At 45.5% G+C, this 17868-nt stretch overlaps 1 protein-coding gene across 4 annotated transcripts in view; it reads left to right on the top strand.

The window, feature by feature from the left end:
- CLK2 (CDC like kinase 2) overlaps positions 1–17868 on the top strand; it is a 747936-nt gene that overhangs the window by 560965 nt on the left and 169103 nt on the right. The gene's annotated exons all lie outside the window — the stretch shown is intronic.

The raw sequence follows: 17868 nt of genomic DNA, 5'->3' as shown, positions 1-17868 counted from the left end.
ATTCACTGTTGCAGTCCTGGTTACCCTCCCTCCAGCCCCCTGACTTTTCTTGGCTATACCTTTCTTCTTGTTTAGTGTATTTCAGCTTTCTGGTGTATTTGCTTTTTGTTAGAGGTGTAACCTTCATATATATATATATATATATATATATATATATATATATATATATATATATATATATATATATATATTGCTTCCCATTATGGGGGCACCTGACATTTGGGGCAAGAAAAACTGATGTAATGGCGTCAGCTGCATGCTTTATACCCTTGACTACCTGACATCATGGAAGAAGAGACCGCATCTGATGCAGGACCCAAGACTTTGATATTCAGGCTGGCTGAGGGCTACCTGCAGGCAGATAACCCAAATGTAATGACTGCAGCAGTAAATACAGTCTCAGGGTATGCAGAGATCTAAACAATGGAGTTATCCCACCTCTAAAACAGGGAGTGGTAAGCTGCCCCCTTATGGAAAAAGTTCACAATGACTTTTCAATTATCCTTCCCAGCCCTGGCACAATTACTTGTGCCCCTAGGAGGAAAACTTGCCCTTCATGCAAAAAACTGGATGTCCATTAGTCAGGACCAATGGGTCCTAAACATTGTATCCCAGGGGTACAGATTCTACTCACTGCCAGCCCCAAAAGGGTTTCCAGACCTTCCTCCAAACCAGTGGGCAGAGACTCAAAAGCAGGTGCTTTCCCCTGCTCAATATCAGAGCTGTTCAACATGTTCCAGTAGAACAAAGGGGCCAGTGTTTCTACTCCAGACTTTTCCTGGTGCCCAGAAAAGAGGGCTCTTTGCACCCAATCCTGAATCTTTCAATTCTCAACACTTTCTTGTGGTCCCAAAATTCAAGATGCTTACCCTGCAACAGCTTCTCCCTATGCTAGCCAAGGATGCCTGGTTAGTCACTCTAGACTTAAAAGAAGCTTATCTGCACATCCCCATAAGGGAGTCATGCAGGAAATATCTACGCTTCAGGGCAGGCTCTGTGCACTATCAGTTCTCTGCACTATCCTTTGGCTTATCTACTGCGCCCAGAGTATTCACAAAGTGCCTGGCTCCAGCCATTACATATTGCAGGCAAAAAAATATCCAAATTTTCCCATACTTGGAGACGATTGCCTGAGTCAGGCAGACAGTCAGGAATCGCTTCTTCAGCACCTGGCATTTGTAAAAAGCCTTCTCACTTCATTGGGGTACACCATCAACAAAAAGAAATTGCAGCTGGTGCCCAGTCAGAAGATTGTATTCCTGGGTGCAAGCTTGGACACAACTTCCCAGATGCTATTTCTCACTCCAGAAAAACAGGTTCATCTGACCAACTACTTCAAACAACTGGCCACCAGAAGCAAGCTATCTGAAAGGAAAATACTGCAAGTCCTAGGGTTCATGGCCTCATGTATTCTGCGAATTCTGTATGCAAGACTGCATATGAGGAAACTTCAGTGGTACTTAAAGTCTTTGGTGCTAACATTCTCAGGACCTGGAAACAATCATTCCAATCATACTCTAAGGGCAGAGTTCCTTTGGTGAGCAGAAGCATGCAACCACAACAAGGGACTTCTTTTCACTCAACCCCTCGCCGCCCAAACCCTGACTGAAGAAGCATCAGACTATGCGTGGTGGGCTCACATGGTAGGCAAATGCATTCAGGGCCAATGGAGGCCAGGCCAAATTGTCCTGCACATCAATCAAAAAGAGATGCTAGCTGTACAGAATGCTCTGACAGCCTTCACATACCTAATCCCTCCAGGACAGCTGCTGATAAAAACAGACAACACCCACAGTTATGTGGTACGTAAACATGCAGGAGGGAACCTATTCTTACCCATTCTGTAGGTTAGCCATGGCCCTGTGGAACACTGCCTTGAGCACCCAAGTGCATCTACAAGTTCAGTTCCTGCCAGGCAAACAAAATTCACTGGCAGACGACTTAAACAGAAATCCCCTAGACCCACACGAGTGGAAATTGGAGCCAGACACCTTCAACCTTCTAATCCAGAGGTGGGGGACACTGGAAGTGGACCTCTTTGCCACCCCTGAGAACCACCAGTTGAGCAAATTCTGCACCAGAAACCCTCACAGTAGGGCCTGGAAGGTGGATGCCCTATCCTTCCAATGGGAAAACCTCTCAATTTATGCCTTTCCCCCTCTGCCCCTCCTGTCAAAAGTACTACTCAAGATCAAACAGGACAGGCTAAGGGCAATTCTTATTGCCCCAGACTGGCCACGCCAGCACTGGTACCCACTCTTACGCAGTCTGACAGCAGTATCACCCTGGCACCTTCATCAGGCTTCTACCCTGCTGTCTCAGCAAGAGGGACAGATTTTGCATCCACAGTTGCAAACCCTAAGCCTTGCAGCCTAGCTTATCCCCTGCATACACCACCAGCAACCCTCAGCAAACAGATGCTGGACGTCATTCTTGAAGCCAGAACGCCTAGTACTAGGAAATCCTATGCTGAAAAGTGGAAAAGATATTGTTCTTGGAATCAGTCTCGAGGAAAAGACATAGCAGTGCCCTCCTTACCTCTAATACTGTATTACCTAGCAGAGCTACTCCACAGAAGCCTATCCTTCTCCTCCATTAAGATTCATGCCTCTGCCATATCAGCTCATTATTATACTGAGCCACCTCTATTTCCTCACCCTCATCAAACAGTTCCTGAGAGAGGCTAACAACTTAAGGCCCCCTAGGAGAGCACCCACCCCTGCTTGGGACCTTAACTTTGTACTGGAAAAGGTCACGCTTCCCCCTTTTGAACCTGCTGCTTCAGCAGAGTTAAAATTCCTCTCTTGGAAAACAGCCTTGCTTTTAACCATAACTTCAGCAAGAAGAGTTTCGTGAGTTACAGGCGCTAATGGCTGTGGAACCCTTCATTATTTTCCATGCTGACAGGGTTTCCCTCAGGACTGACCCATCCTTTATGCCTAAGGTGGTGTCCAGTGTGTCTCTAAACCAATCCATCCATTTGCCAACCTTCTTCTCTAATCCACTCCTTGCACAGACAGCTCAGGTTCTACCTTGACAGGATTAAACCTTTCAGAAAATCTGACCAGCTGCTAGTCAGCTTTGCTACAGGGGCAGAAGACAAGGCCATTTCAAAACAGACCATTTCCAAATGGATAGTACACTGCATCTATTTCTGCTACAAGCACTATGGAAAACCTACCCCACAGGGGATCAGGCCACATTCCACTAGTGCTACTTCCACCTCTGCTACATTTCTCAGGGGAGTCCCTAACAGGGACATTCTGGAAGCTGCAACCTCGAGTTCTGTGCACACTTTCACCAAGCATTACCACTTACCTATTTCTTCTAAATCCAGAGCTGGATTTGCTACAGCAATCTTACAAGGCCTGCTAGCCAGCCCTAACACTACTTGACTGCCTCCACCCTTCCTCAGCATTGGGAATCAACCCAAGTGTGATGACTGCAACAGTGAAACACGAAGAACATAGTACAGTTGTGTACACTTACCATAAATGTAGATGTTCGAGTGTATTCACTGTTGCAGTCCTTGTTTCCCTCCCTCCAGCTCCCTGGTTTTCTCTATCCTTTCTACCTCTCCTCTCTATGGCCATTTTTAATGGCAGTGGTATTTACTTTTTGCTGGTGGTGTTCCCCACCAATATACTAGATTCCTATTTTGGGGGCTCCTGACATCTGGGGCAAGAAAAACTGATGTAATGGCGTCGGCTGCCTGTTTTATACCCCTGACGTCATGGAAGACGTGACAGCATCCGATGCAGAAATCCCAAGACTCTGGTATTCCGGCCGACTAAGGACTACCTGCAGGCAAATAACCCAAGTGCGATGACTGCAACAGTGAATACACTCGAACATCTACATTTATGATGTGTGCACAACTGTACTATTGGGGAAGTGTGTTTATGCATCAGCGATCTTCGCTGTCAGGCTGCTGATCTATTTGGCACACATTACGAGATTTCAGAGGAACTTAATCAAGGAGTTTTCCAATGCCGTCTCTGGGTCCATGTCTGCGTAGGACAAAAAGACTGTTTCTTCACAAATAGCCACCCTGCAGTCCCTGTCAAACACCTTTATGTGGCTGATTTCACACTTCTCAGAGGAGGCTTCGAGAGCCACAAGTTCAGAAATTGCCATGAGATGCTACATCTTAATGCTCCTCTGTAATTTTAAGGAGCCTTTCAAGTCATCACTCTTCAGGGCTTATTTTGATGGATACGCCTCATTCAGCCCCAAGGTGAAAGAAACCCTATCTAGGAGTGAGCAAGATGGGAAGACATTATTTGCTCTAAGGATATGCTTTTGTAACCCTCAAAGGATCTTGTTCTTGAAACCAGCAAGGTGGTAGGATGATGTGGTTCCATAAGTTGCAAGGCTCTTCCTAGAACTCCTATGGGGCAGGTCCCCTCATGAGAGAGGGGAAACTCCAATGGTCGACATCACCCTTGTGGCAGAGGAGGCCTGCAAAGCCAAGGCTTCAGAGGTCCTTTCTCTGAGAAGCCCTTCCAGCGCTTCTAAAAGGCTTCTAAAAGGTTGCCCAGCTGCCGCACGCTTGAAGCAGTCGGGGGGTTCGCTTATCCTTGCTCCCGGAGACCTGAACAGCCATCTCCAAAGATACTTGGGTGCAGAGGATCATATCCAGAGATCATGTGCCCTTTTCCTTTCATCCCCTGCCCCCTCCAATCAATCTATAAAAATTACCAAGTGTTCCACCTAGTCAGAGGAAGGCAGCAGCTACAGAAGTAGAAAAACTGCTGTACAAAAGAGTCATCCAAATGGTTCCCCCCAGATCAGCAAGGGTTTTGAACTTACCAGAGGTTCTTTTTGGTGCCAAAGAAAAACTTGGACCTGAAACCTATCTTGGATCTCAGCAGTTTGAACCAGAATGTCAGACACTTGGTTTTGAATGGTCACAAGTTAGCCCATTCTACTGCTGTTGTGCAAGGACAATTGGATGTGCCCCAGAATGCATGCTGTCACTTCAAAATAGTGAGATGATCCTGGAGATTTCTATGCTTCTGGCTGCGTCCACCAGTCCAGGGTCCTGCCCTTTGGCATGACCACAGCCCCCAGGGTGTTCACCAAGTGCATGTCAGTGGTCCCCACTCACCTAAGACTGCTGGTTTCTGGGTATTTCCATATCTAGTCAACTGGCTCCTGACTGCTACAGCCAGGCATCTACTTCTACAAGCAAGGAGCTATTTGCTCCAGTTGTGCCACCATTTGAGCATCACAGTCAACTACAACAGATTGCATCTCATTCCTACTCAGAACCTGGAGTTCATAGGTGCTCGTCTAGACACAATCAACCAGATTGTGTCTCTAACTCCAACAAGAGTATAAACCTTCAGATCCTAGGTAAAGGAAGTGATTTGCATTTTTCTCCTCGAGCACAACTAGTCTTGCAAGTCTTAGGGTCCTTGGCAGCCGTGATAACTCTAGTCCCATTGGTCGGATATATACAAATTCTACAGTGGACCGTATCAGTTCAGTGGTCTAGACTTCAATAGCCATTGTACACTCCAGTCAGGATTAGACAGATTTGCAAGGAACATCTGCTGTGGTGTATCCATTTGAACAACATTTCTCAGGACCGTCCTTTCATTTTACTTCTCCCAGTGGTCATAGTGACCACGAATGCCTCCCATTTGTGGTGGAGTGAGCATTTCTTGGGAAGAAGCTGTCCTCGTAGCACTGCAAGCTATCCAAGAAGCTGTCCCCTCTCCGGTACAATTCCAGTTCCATCAGACAGTATGTCTGTGGTCTGGTACATCAGCAAATAGGTCTTGCCCTCTTTGTCGTAAAGCAATGAGATTGTGGCAGTGAGCGATCTCTGCAGGACATTTTTCTCATTACAACATGTATACCAGGGAAATCCAGTGCGCTTGTAGACAGACTAAGTGCATCCATTCTAATGCCTCACAAGTGGTCTGTCAGTATTAAAGTGGAGGAAAGAGTTTCCCATCAGTGGGACCAGCCATGTTGTCATCTCTTTGCTTGCCCCCTCAACAAGTGCAACAGCTTCTTTGACTTGACCCCTGCTCTGTGGGTGTCACCAAGAGATGCTGTAATCCACAGTTGGCCCCCTAGTCTCCTCTATGCGTATCACCCATTACCTCCAGTCCTCAAGTTTTTGCAGAAAGCCTACCTGTTAAGAGCTCAGTAATCTTCATTGCACCTTTTTGGCTTCTTGTGTGGCCTTGTCTTCTGCATCTCCCATGGATACTGAACCCCAGTCCAAATCTCCTGCCACATCCTATGGGAATAGTTCATCTGGACATGTCAGGCGTTAAGCTGATCCCATGGTTTCTGCAATTCCAATGATGGCTAGACAGCCCAGGCATTCTTCCACTGTTCCACATCTCCTTTTATCCTCTCAGAAGGCTTACAGTAGGAGGAATAACAGAAGTAAATGGAAAAGGTTTTACTATTTGGGCCCTACAAAATATTTTGACCTTTTTTCTGCCCCAACTTCCGCAGTCCTAGATTTTTTAGCAACTGTCCACCAAGAGGGGCAAGTTTGCCTGCTATCAAAGTCCAACTGGCTGCTACATCTAATTTTCGTTCCTGTGAAAAACACGCTTCTTCTAAATTTGCAAAACCTTTCTGAAAGGCATCTTTTTACTTAAGCCTCCTGTCAAGGACCCTGCTCTTCCTTGGGACTTGTCTGTTTTACTTCAGAGTTTGACTCAGTCCATTTGAACCCTCTGCTAAATCAGGCCTAAACATTTTGTTTTGGAAGACCCTTTTCCTAGTCGCCATTACATCAGGTAGACGTGTATCTGAACTCCAGGGTCTTTATTCCAAGCCTCCATACCTGGTCTGTCATAAGGACATGTTGTCTTTGCGTACTAATCCATCCTTTTTGCCTAAGGTAGCTTCAGAGTTTAATATTAATTGGGTCATCGACCTCCCATTTTTCCTCCCAAAGTTTTCCAATAAAGGTGAATACATGCTGCACTTTTGGACGTACACAAGCAACTTCAGTTTTATATTCCCTGAACTAAATATTTCAGAAAATCTGACCAATTGTTGGTCTCTCTTTTACACAGTAGGTTGGACGTGGCATTTTACAAAGTAACTTTAGCCATATGGTTGACTGATTGCATATCCTTTGGCTATAAACGGAGAAGTTTGTCAAGCCACCAAGAGCACATCCAGTGAGGTCTATGGCAACCTCTTCACCCTTTTGGTTAAGAGCTTCAGCAGAGGACATCTGTGCAGCTGCCACTTGGTCCAGTGCTCATACCATTATTGCTCATTACAAGTTGGACTTGATTTCTAGGAACAGAGCTGCCTTTGGCTCTGCAGTTCTCTGAAATATCCTTCCATGAGGACCACCCAAAGTTTATCTAAGCCTTCAGTTGAGAAATGAATAAAAATTACATCATCAGATACAAAAGTTATGTTATGTACTCACCATAACAGTGGATTTGAATTATGCATTTTCATTCTTCCTAGACTTCCCACCCTGCTTAACCCCCTTCCCTTTCTTCCCGGAGGACACTTAAGGGATTTTTCTTGGGAACTCTTCGTTCCTTGTATGAGCTCCAGTTTTATCTGTGCTGTCTCTCTCCTATATTTTTCTGTATAGAATAAACTAATGTTTATGGAGGCAGCAGACTTGATCTGAGGTATGTTGGGTTTTTGGGGCATAATGGTAAGAGAGGAGCTCAGAAGTTGGATCTGTGAATCTAGAGAAATGGTAGAGCCGGATCCAAGACCCATCAGTTGAGGAAGAATGAAAATGGACAGCACAGATCCATCAATATGGTGAATACATAACTTTTTATTTTAAAGTACATCTCCTAGATGTATTGAATTCTTTAGAACTCTTGAGAAAATCCGTAGGTACCATTGTACCTTTTCTCATGCTTGAGTTTTCTCAGTGCATGTTTTCATTTCATTCCCAGTCTGTTTTTCATCTAGAGATGACAGTATCAGTCTACACATTTCTGCCAGATGTTTTGTTATCATGACATACCTCTCATATTTCCTGATTTCCCTCAAAACTTTTTTCTGTCTCTTGTAAATTTCTGATTTGGGACAGACACTTGAGTCTGTAAGCAATGCCAGGCAAGCCAGTTACAGACTTCTGTTAATTATAAGAAGTCAGTTAAAGAAAATCCCTCTATAGATTCAACTTTCCATAGAAACAGTTGGCCTTTTATGCACTGTAACTTGTTGTGTCTTTTGGCTTATCCCGGTTAGGGGTCGCCACAGCAGAACTCCGGTCCGCTAATGTTTGGTAGTGGATATTTACGTGCCGAGTTACCAGCCCTGACACACAACCTTCAACAAAGGCACGCCCATTCACACATGCCTCCACACAGAAGACGCTCTAGCTGAGAATCGAACGGGGCAACGTCTTGCTGTGAGGCGACAATGCTACCGCAGCACCACTATCGCGGGTCAACTACCCAAGAAAAAATTCCGTTTTGGAATGAACCTGGAAGAATGTCTTTAACTTGTCATATTCCAGCTTAAATATGTTTTGAACTATAAAGTATGCTGATCTTACAAATGAAAATAAAGTTCATAGTTGATTTATTACATTGTATGGGTGTAATTTGTCTTACTTTGTTCTTTTCCATGAAATTGTCATGATCGTTAAAGCAAAACAGAACATGACTGATAAAATTTCACAGCTTTTTCTAGAGCAGGATAATCATGTTGATATCCATTTAATGAGCCTTATTTCTGTCTCACCGTGCTCATTACTTTTTATATGTTGTAAAGTGCACAACTACAGAATTTGGTTCTAATCCCATTCTTTGGTTGCATGTATTTCATCCTGCTGTTGTTTTGTAGTAATGATTTAATTATTTCACAAGATTTGTAATATTTTAATGAAACTGGGAGGTTGAATTAGCATTTTTTTTCCTTCCACACAAATCTAAAAAGATAACTTGCAACCTGTGCTATCCAGTGTCATTACTCATCACTGATGGGTCTTGGATCCGAGCCGGCAAAGTGAGCGACAGCTCCTGAGCTCAAGCTCCTCCCCTTCCATGACTTCCTGTTACCCATAATCCTCAGATCGAGGTTCATAGATAAATATCCGGACAGTGACACTGTCCACACCCAGGAACATCAGAACCAAGCACACCATTACTCCAAAATAATCCCCTGGTCACCAGAAGGAGGGGGATGGAGGGTGGGAACATGATAATGATACTGGATAGCACAGATTCCAAGTTATGGTAAGTACATAACTCTTTATCTGATGCTGTCCGTGTCATCATTGATCACATATGGGTCAGAGTACCCAGCTGTCCTAAATCCTGGGAGGTCTTAAGGAAGGACATGCTGGAGCACAGAAGAACCAAACGAGACTCTACCTCTAGATACCAAATCCAACTTGTAATGTGTTACAAATGTATGGGGGTTTGATCAAGTGGCAGAAGCACAAATGTTATCTGAGGATGTCCTGGCCCAGAATGCCAAAGACATTGGCCCAGTAGAATGAGCTTTAATAGGTTTGGGAAGATCCCTGCGATTGCTCTTGTAAGTGTGAACTCTGCAAGAAGCTATCCGAGAAATCAACACTTTGGAAATGACCCTGCCTCTCCTGGCCTGGAAGAAGGCTACAAAAAGTTGATCTGACTTTCGAAAATTCTCAGTCCGCTTTAAATAGAAACGTAATTGCCTATGGATATCCAGGCAATGTAGTTGATACTCCCCTTTGTTTGAAAAGTTGGGAAAAAAGACAGGGAACTGGATAGATTGATTTAGGCTGGTTTCTGAAGCTATTTTTGGAATGAATGAATGAAGGATTGGTTCTAAGAGAGACGCTATCCTTGTGAAAAATCATGAAGGGAAGCTTTATACAAAGAGCATGCAGTTCCAAAACCCTCTTGGTGGAGGTAATGGCCATCAAAAAGGCCATCTTCCAAGATCGAAACTTAATGTCACACTTTGCAGCCGGTTTGAAAGGAGGTTGTGTCAGGGACTGCACCACCAAGGTAAGATCCCAAGGAGAAGACGGATCTTTGAAGGAAGGCCTAAGCAAGAGCACCCCCTTAAGAAAGGCCTTACAGAGCCTAAAAGAAAACATGGGATTGTCACTTAGGTGGAAGTTGGAAATAGCTACCAATTGTAGCTTAATTGTCAAGAAGCTTGCCAATTGTTGGGACAGAGAAGAAAGGAAAGACAGAATGGCCGGAACAAGAGCAGAAAAAGGATCATTGTCCCTCTGACGAGCCCAAAGAAGAACCTCTTCCATGTGCTGGAATAAATCTTTTTAGTGGAAGGTTTCTGAGATGCCAAAATAATATCTTTCACCGGGGACGGTAACTTGATCTGACTGGCGTTCATTGGAACTGGAGGTACCACGCTGTCATCCTCAGGGATGTCAGGTCCCCATAGATGGAAGATGAAATCCTGGACCAGATCCAATATCCAGGGTGGATATTTCAGATGAGAACAGAGGAGGGAGAACCACATTTGACGAGGCCAGAAGGGGACTATGAGGATGAAGTGAGCCATCAGGCGACTTGCTTTCTGTAGAACTTTGGGAATGAGGGGTGTTAAGGGATAGGCATAGAGGAGTCCCGGCGACCAGTCGTGAATCAGAGCATCCCTGGGTGACTCCCCCAGTGGTGGGATCAAGACAAAGTATCTGCTGCATTTGTGATTGGCTGAAGATGCAAACAGATCACAGCACGAAGGTCCAGTTTGCCACTGACTATTTTCAGGGACCACTCATGAGGACTCAGGATAGACCTGCTGAGTTTGTCTGTTAGCACGTTGAAATCATCAGGGATATGCGTTTCAAGAAGAAAGCGCCCAGAGGCCATCACCCATTCTCACACTCTCACGGCCTCTTTGCACAGTGGGTAAGATCATGCCCCCCCCCTTGCTTGTTGATGTAGCAGACTACCACCATGTTGTCTGTCTGAATTGCTACAGTCCTGCGAGGAAGAAGGTCCTGGAAAGCTTACAACTTTAACAGGGCTGCTCTCATCTCAAGGACATTGATGTGCAACTTGGTCTCTAAGGGGGACCACGTTGTTTGGACCATCCTACCCTGAAAATTCCCCCACCCCAACAGGGAGGCGTCCGTGGTTTCATTGGCTTGGGGTTGTGGTAGACAAAAGGGTCTCCCTAGCAGAAGATCCTCAGATGGGAGCCACCAACTCAAGTGACGTCTGCAGACCCGAGATATCGGGTTCGCTTGGACATCAGGGTAAGGTGAGATGGGCCACTGTACCGCTAAGGTCCTTTGAAGCACTCTCATGTGATACTTTGTGAGGGGAACCAACTGAATAGCCGGCACCATTGACCCAAAGACTTGAAGAATGAGATGGGGTGGGACACTGTCCCGATCCAGTAGGAGGAGAACTTGCTCCTGGATTGTGTCGCCCTTGCGCAGGCAAAGAGCTTCAGTCTCCGACACCATGTCCAGAAGAAATCCAATGAATTCCAGACTCTGACACGGAGGCAGATTTTGATGGTAATGCCCGGATCATGAAATAGGCTTAGAGCGAAGTCTGTGGCTAGAGAAAGAAGATGTTTTGTGGGAGCTGTGAGGAACCAATCGTCTAGGTACAGAAAGACCGGAAAACTCTGCAGCCGGAGATGGGCTGCTACCACTGCCATACATTTGGTGAACACCCGGCAGGATGAAGTGAGACTGAAGGGCAGGGCACTGAACTAATAATGATTGGCCCTCAGCCAGAAGCACAAAAAGCTCCTGGAGCTCCTGTCTATTTTTTATAATAGTACGCATCCTTGAAATCTATCGAGCACATCCAGTCATCCTTGTGCAGAAGTGGAAGGATGGACCGAGCAGTGACCATCCAGAACTTCGACCTCTTGACTGCTAAATTCAGCCTGCTGAGGTCCTGAAAGGGATGCAGGTCCCCTGTTTTTTTGGGGTACTAAAAAGAACCCAGAGTAAGTAACGGATCCTTGTTGTCCTGTTTGTAACTTCTGGATGGCCCTTTTTTGAAGGAGGTCTTGCACCTCTTTCAAAGCTAACTCCCTTTGGTGGGTAGGGATGTCGGGGAGTGACTTCTGGATTGGATGGGGGTGATTGAGGGGTATAAATTATCCCCTGAACACAATGTTTAGTATCCACTGGTCTGAGGTAATAGCAGCCCAAGCCAGGTGGTGCAAGGAGGTATGACCCCCAACTGCCTCCAGGGCAGGGCAGTTGGGCAGCACTTCAGGAGCCCTGTGGGGGCTTCTCCAAGAAGGGTTCTCTGCAGCTCTGATTATCTCTGCCTCCGGGCCGACGTCTGCCATCAAATCCCCTTCCCCGGCTGGAAGAAAAGGATTCCTGAGGAGCATCCTGGAAGGATGACTGCATCCTGCGAACAATAGCTTTTAACTACCCCTCTGAGTCCTGGAGAAAGAACATTGGGAAGTAACAAACTTGATCCCCACTGCGGTCAAGGTCTTTCCCTCGTGCTCACTGCAGTCAATATTTCCTTGACCGAGGGACCAGAGAGAGTAGATCTATTGAACGTGCATTGGTAAAGGACCCCTTAAAGTTGTCCGCAAACCCGCAAAAGTGAAGCCAGGCATGATGTCTAATAGCGATGCCTGTACCCACCACTTGTGAGGTGGCCTTGACTGCGTTCAAGATTAACCTCATCAAGGCATTAGCTAGGGAAGTGAGTGTGGAGAGCTTCAGAGAAACCAATTTAAGGCTCTCCAGAGGCAGCAACTCCAAAAGGGAAGAAGAAAGTTCTGAAACCAAATCCCTTTGCAGCCGTGTAAAATGTGCCATGTAATTTGTAGTCTTCAGTCCGAACATAGCTGAGGCATACACATGCTTCCCAAAACAGTCAGCCACGCTAGACTACCTGTTAGAGGGATGGACTGTAGAGCTCTGTTCCGCAAGCTCTTTCTTGTTGGCTGTGGCAACCACAGTAGCATCTAAAGGGACATCTTTATTTCAGAGTAGCTTGTCTTTGGGGGGAATGAGAAACGTATCCACCCTCTTGGAGAGCGGTTCGATTGTGTCCGGCTCCTTCCATGCCCTGCTGGCAATGAGCTGGACTAACGCATCCGTAGGGAGACACACCCAGGAGGAACATGGGCCTGCCCAGAACCCCTTCAGGAACACTTATTCCTCGGAGGACAGGGTGGGGGAAGATCAACTGCCCTGCTCTTGCAGGATCTCAAGTATGTCACCAAAGGACACCTCCTTGGATGGTAGTCTCGGTGACCTGTCCCCTTTCTCGAAATCCATGTCTTCCATGAGTGACTCTGGAGGGGAGTCTAGGTGCCTACTCTTGCATGTCCTCTTCCGAGGAGGCTCCTCCACCATGAGCTCTGGGGAGGACTCTGAGGCGGAGGGTACCCGTATGGGGGTAATGCCCTTCTGAAGGCGATCCGGGGGAAGTTTACCCTGGACCGATGATACAGTCTCGCCACCCAAAGCAGAACACGGCAGAGTTGGGTCCAGAGCCAAGGAAGAGACTGCCGATCAACCGGAGATGGTAGTCTCCATCACCTGGAAGGCAGACAGACTGGACAAAACCCCTCTCTCCTTCCCGCTGGCCCTACTGTCCGACTGGGGCAGGAGGGGAGACCCCGGCACAGTACCAACATCCCCGGACCATATCGGTCCCGAATTATCCAGGGCAGAGGCCCCCAGGGGAAGGTGAATGGTCTGAAGACTCTGGACCGGAAATCCCCCCCCCCCCCGGTGGCCTCTGGGGATCTCTCGGGCCCTGAGCCACCCAGGCAGCATGGGAATAGGGGCACTACCCAACACCAGTGGGCTCTCCTTAGGCAAGCTCTGACCCTTGGGTGCCAAACTGAGTCGGACAGGAGGAGAGGAGATTAGAGGTAGGTGAAGTGCTCCTTGGCAAGTGGCTAGGGGACGGAAGTAAGCCTAGTTCCATTTGGGCTTTGAGAAAGCTCCTAATCATCTGGTCCATATCAGATGGGAGCAAACTCCTAGTAGGCCAGGAGGAAACTGAAGAATGGCCTGAATGGGTAGAGTGTCTGTGACCCCTAGATGAGGACCTGCTAGACTTCCTTTAATCCAAGACTCTGGAAGTGGCTGGGAGATCAATAATGATAACCGACTCCAAGGGAGCAGTCATATCTGAAGACCCAGTTGGATCTGAGCTTACAAGGTTCACCAAGGACAGATCCAGTGAGGTCTTCAGAGCCAAGGGGATTTTGATCCGATCGGATCCGAGGACCACCAAGACTTTGAGGAGTCGTCTCCTGCCAGGGGAGCCGAGGCTTTCAGAGCCGATGACCCCTAAGCTGATTCCCCTGAGGCTGGACTTTGATCCGAGACACACAGAACCGAGAGCCTGGACCTTTTTGAAGGGGAGTCCCGAGAGGAAGAGGGCTTCCTCTTGGGATCCAACAGGGCTTTGGAGGGGGAACCTGAGACGAAGGGACCCCCTTTGGCCTGCCCTTTAAGCAGCAACTTATTCCTATGATTTAGCAAAATTAAATTCCTATGGTTTAAGACAGCCTTGGGATTGAACCCTGCACAGATATCACATTTAATCTCCAAATGGGGCACTCCTAGACAGTAGACACATTCCTCTATGTGTCAGTAGGAGCTAGCTTCCGACCGCCTGAGGAGCGACATCTAAAGCCAGAGGGTTTGTCAGCCATAACAAAAATAACCCAGGACAAAACCCTCCAAACATGCACACAGACAAAACACTCGCACACCAGTGAGAAAGTAGGAGAAAATGAAGGGAGAAAGGTAGGAAAAAGCTTAACGGCCAGTGAGAAACTAACTGGTGGAGGAAAACCTACTACTAAGCCTAAAAACTACTGAACAGTAAAACCCCTACTATATAGAAGGAAAAAGGGATAAAGAGAGACAGAAAGAAACCCAAAAAAGTAACTTATCTGAACTAGCGAGCTTGAGCAGCAGAGAACACATCTGGTCACTAATCACCGCAAATGAAATCTGGGGATTATGGGTAACAGGAAGGAGGAGAGGCGCTCAAGCTCAGGAGCTGTCACTCGCTTAGATCCAAGACACATCCATGATCAAAAATGACACAGATAGCATCAGATCTGCTGTTTTCTTCACAAATGTGAATTACTTCATTCATCTGTACCTCTGGAGCAGGAATTATGCATAAACTAAAGGGTAGTTGTAGCCTATTTTAAAGGTTATGGTCTTGTAATCCCTACCTATGTACTATTTGTTACACAAAGGCTGGTACCACCTTGTGTTAAGGCTTGCTTATGTAGGTAACTACTAGCATTTTATTTATACATTCATTTATTTAACATTTGTTAACCAGTTATTTAATCTCTTCCAAGGTTCCTTTTCAGCCATGGCCTAGGGTCATTTGTTGTTAACAGTGTAATTGAACATACTCACACACAGAATAATACAGTGTTAATAACTGTCTTTAAAGTTGGACGTACAGTACAGGCATATTAATAAAAATGCAAGCTTAAAATATGCATCTATATAATAAGTAATTTAATTATTTACTGTATTTTTGTAGTTATAAAGCATATAGTGAGTATTTTCTGTTGTGAACAAATCTTTATATAGGTTCATAGGTAGGTACTAGGCTATTGGCCCTAGGGCCTATATAAGCCTAGCCAAACGATACCCTGGCTTTTGCCACCCAAGAAAATTATTTTCCTGTGACCCTGTCAAGCAGAGCTACAGAAGTGATCCCCGGGGTGAATTTCCTATCTCCCATCCAATCATCAAGATTTTTCTTGAAGCGTGCTAATGAGGAGGTTTGTTTGATATAGATAGGTAGTTTGTTCCAGAGTATGGGAAGTCTCTGAGACAGGAATCTATCCCTCCAGCATGTTCTGTTTATTGTGGTGACAAGGTTTAGGTCCCTAGAGCGTGTAGCTTGGAGGGATTGGGATTTCTTTACGTGGAGCATGTCGAACAGCTCTGGGTTTAACATAGCTTTGTATGTTAGGCAGAGATTGCCTCTGAGTCGGTGATATGCGACAGAGTAAAGCTAGAGTTTTTTGAGACGGTCTGCATAGGGCATCTGTTTGAGGCCGGTAATCCTCTTTGTGAGGTATTTCTGTGGCCTTTCCAGTTGTTGTAGATGTCTTGTGAGGTACATACCAAAAGGGGCATTGTACTCTATAATGGGTCTAATGAGTGATGAGTAGAGGGGAACAATGACCTCTTTTTTCCTGGATGAGAAACCTTGTGTGATGAGGTGTACCACGTAGAAGGATTTCCTGAATACTGTGGTGATGTGATTATCAAAGGAGAGACTACTGTCCACCTTGCAATAGTAATGCAAAGTCCACATTTACTTTTCTATAATGCTTAAAGTACTACTGGCTATAGCTGATTTTCCTTTGTACTAGTTGAAACATTGAACACAAAACACGTCTTTGGTTATTTTCAGTATTAGAAGTGCAGATGTTCATCATATTGTTCACTTTGCTGTAGTGATACCATTTGGGACATCCAGACGTCTGGTATGATGGCTGCTTAGTAAGCTAAACGTAGCTCTGTTGGTGTGGGAAATTAAAAAAATTGATAAACGTCTGGTATATTTTAATATTTTTAGAAATATTTGGTTTTTGCTTGCTATAGTGACTGCACAAATGCTTTTGAGGGAATCACAACTTTGAGAAATAAGACTTGAAAAAAGAGGAGAAAGAGTTTGCTGCCAAGGATAACCATGTTAATGACTTGCAAGAAACAGGAGAGATAACAGAAGTCACAGTTGGAAAGCCCTTCAAAACATAATACGGACATTCAACACACTAAGCAACACTACCTGACTGTAAAGCTTGCCACCTCTCATAGCACTAGGAGTCCCAAAGTCTAAGATGCTAAGCCAGTAAGGAAGCTTTTACCTAAACAAATATTTTAGTCATAGGATATTCCATTGTAAGATGTATGGGTGTACCTCGTACCATGCTGAACAAGGAAAGAGTGATTGACAGTTATTTGTCTGGTGCCAGGATCCGTCAGATCACACATGTATTCAAGTCCTTCGTCAGCAAGTGCAAGTATGACTTTGTCTTAGTAAATGTGGATGTTAATGACTTGAGATGTACCTTCCCGGACTATATGAAGTGACATAATGGAACTGTCTGTCCATCCCAGGCTGGTTTGAGCCTAGCATTGAGCAACATTCTACCATCTCAAAGGATAATGCCACAATATGAACAAAAAATAATCCAATTCAATAATTGGATTAGCTTGTGGAGTCGTTCGAGGGGGGTATACTATTTGTCAGCTTCGGATAACATGATTGATGCACGATGCTGCTTTGCCAGGGATGATCTGCACCTGTCCCCTCTAGATTTTCAAATACTGGCTAAGTAATTCTCCACCCCCATGTTGCTTTTTTTTTAGGCAATGCCAGCCAGATATAAACACCAGCATAACTGCACAATTAAAGGATAATATGAAGGTGTTGCTGACCAGTGCTAAGAGCCTAAACAAACTCCACTCTCTACAGGCCCTCTTCACCTTAAAGACATGGACGTCTGTGAGGTGGCCAAGATATGGTTTTAAATTGTTGAAGAGTACTCCAGCTGTATAGAGCTATAATGCCTTCCACACATTTAGATCCACTACTTCACAGGAGAGAAAAAATGGTGGAGGTGTCTGGATGTTGATCACAAATTTAGGCTGGTTAAGCAGCATGATGCAGTACAGCTTATTCATGTCCAACTTGCCATCAGTAAGGTCCCTTGCTACATTGTAGCCAATTACAGAACTCCCTGTATGACCCTATAGACAAAGTACGTATTCACAAGAACTGGACCCCCCTTAGCATTAGACCCAATACCATTTTCCTTGATGACTTTAATTATTCAGCTGGAAACTGGGAGGTCTGCACTACCACTAGTGCACAAGTAGAGATTCCTGAACTTTAATATAAATGCTCTGGACCAACTAGAGCATCCCTTGTGGACAAC

Source organism: Protopterus annectens, chromosome 8.part0, assembly GCF_019279795.1.
Source record: "Protopterus annectens isolate FY-2018-M chromosome 8.part0, PAN1.0, whole genome shotgun sequence".
Taxonomy (NCBI): Eukaryota; Metazoa; Chordata; order Ceratodontiformes; family Protopteridae; genus Protopterus; species Protopterus annectens.
Note: the sequence above shows the minus strand (reverse complement) of the source record. Positions and strands in the feature narration are given on the sequence as shown.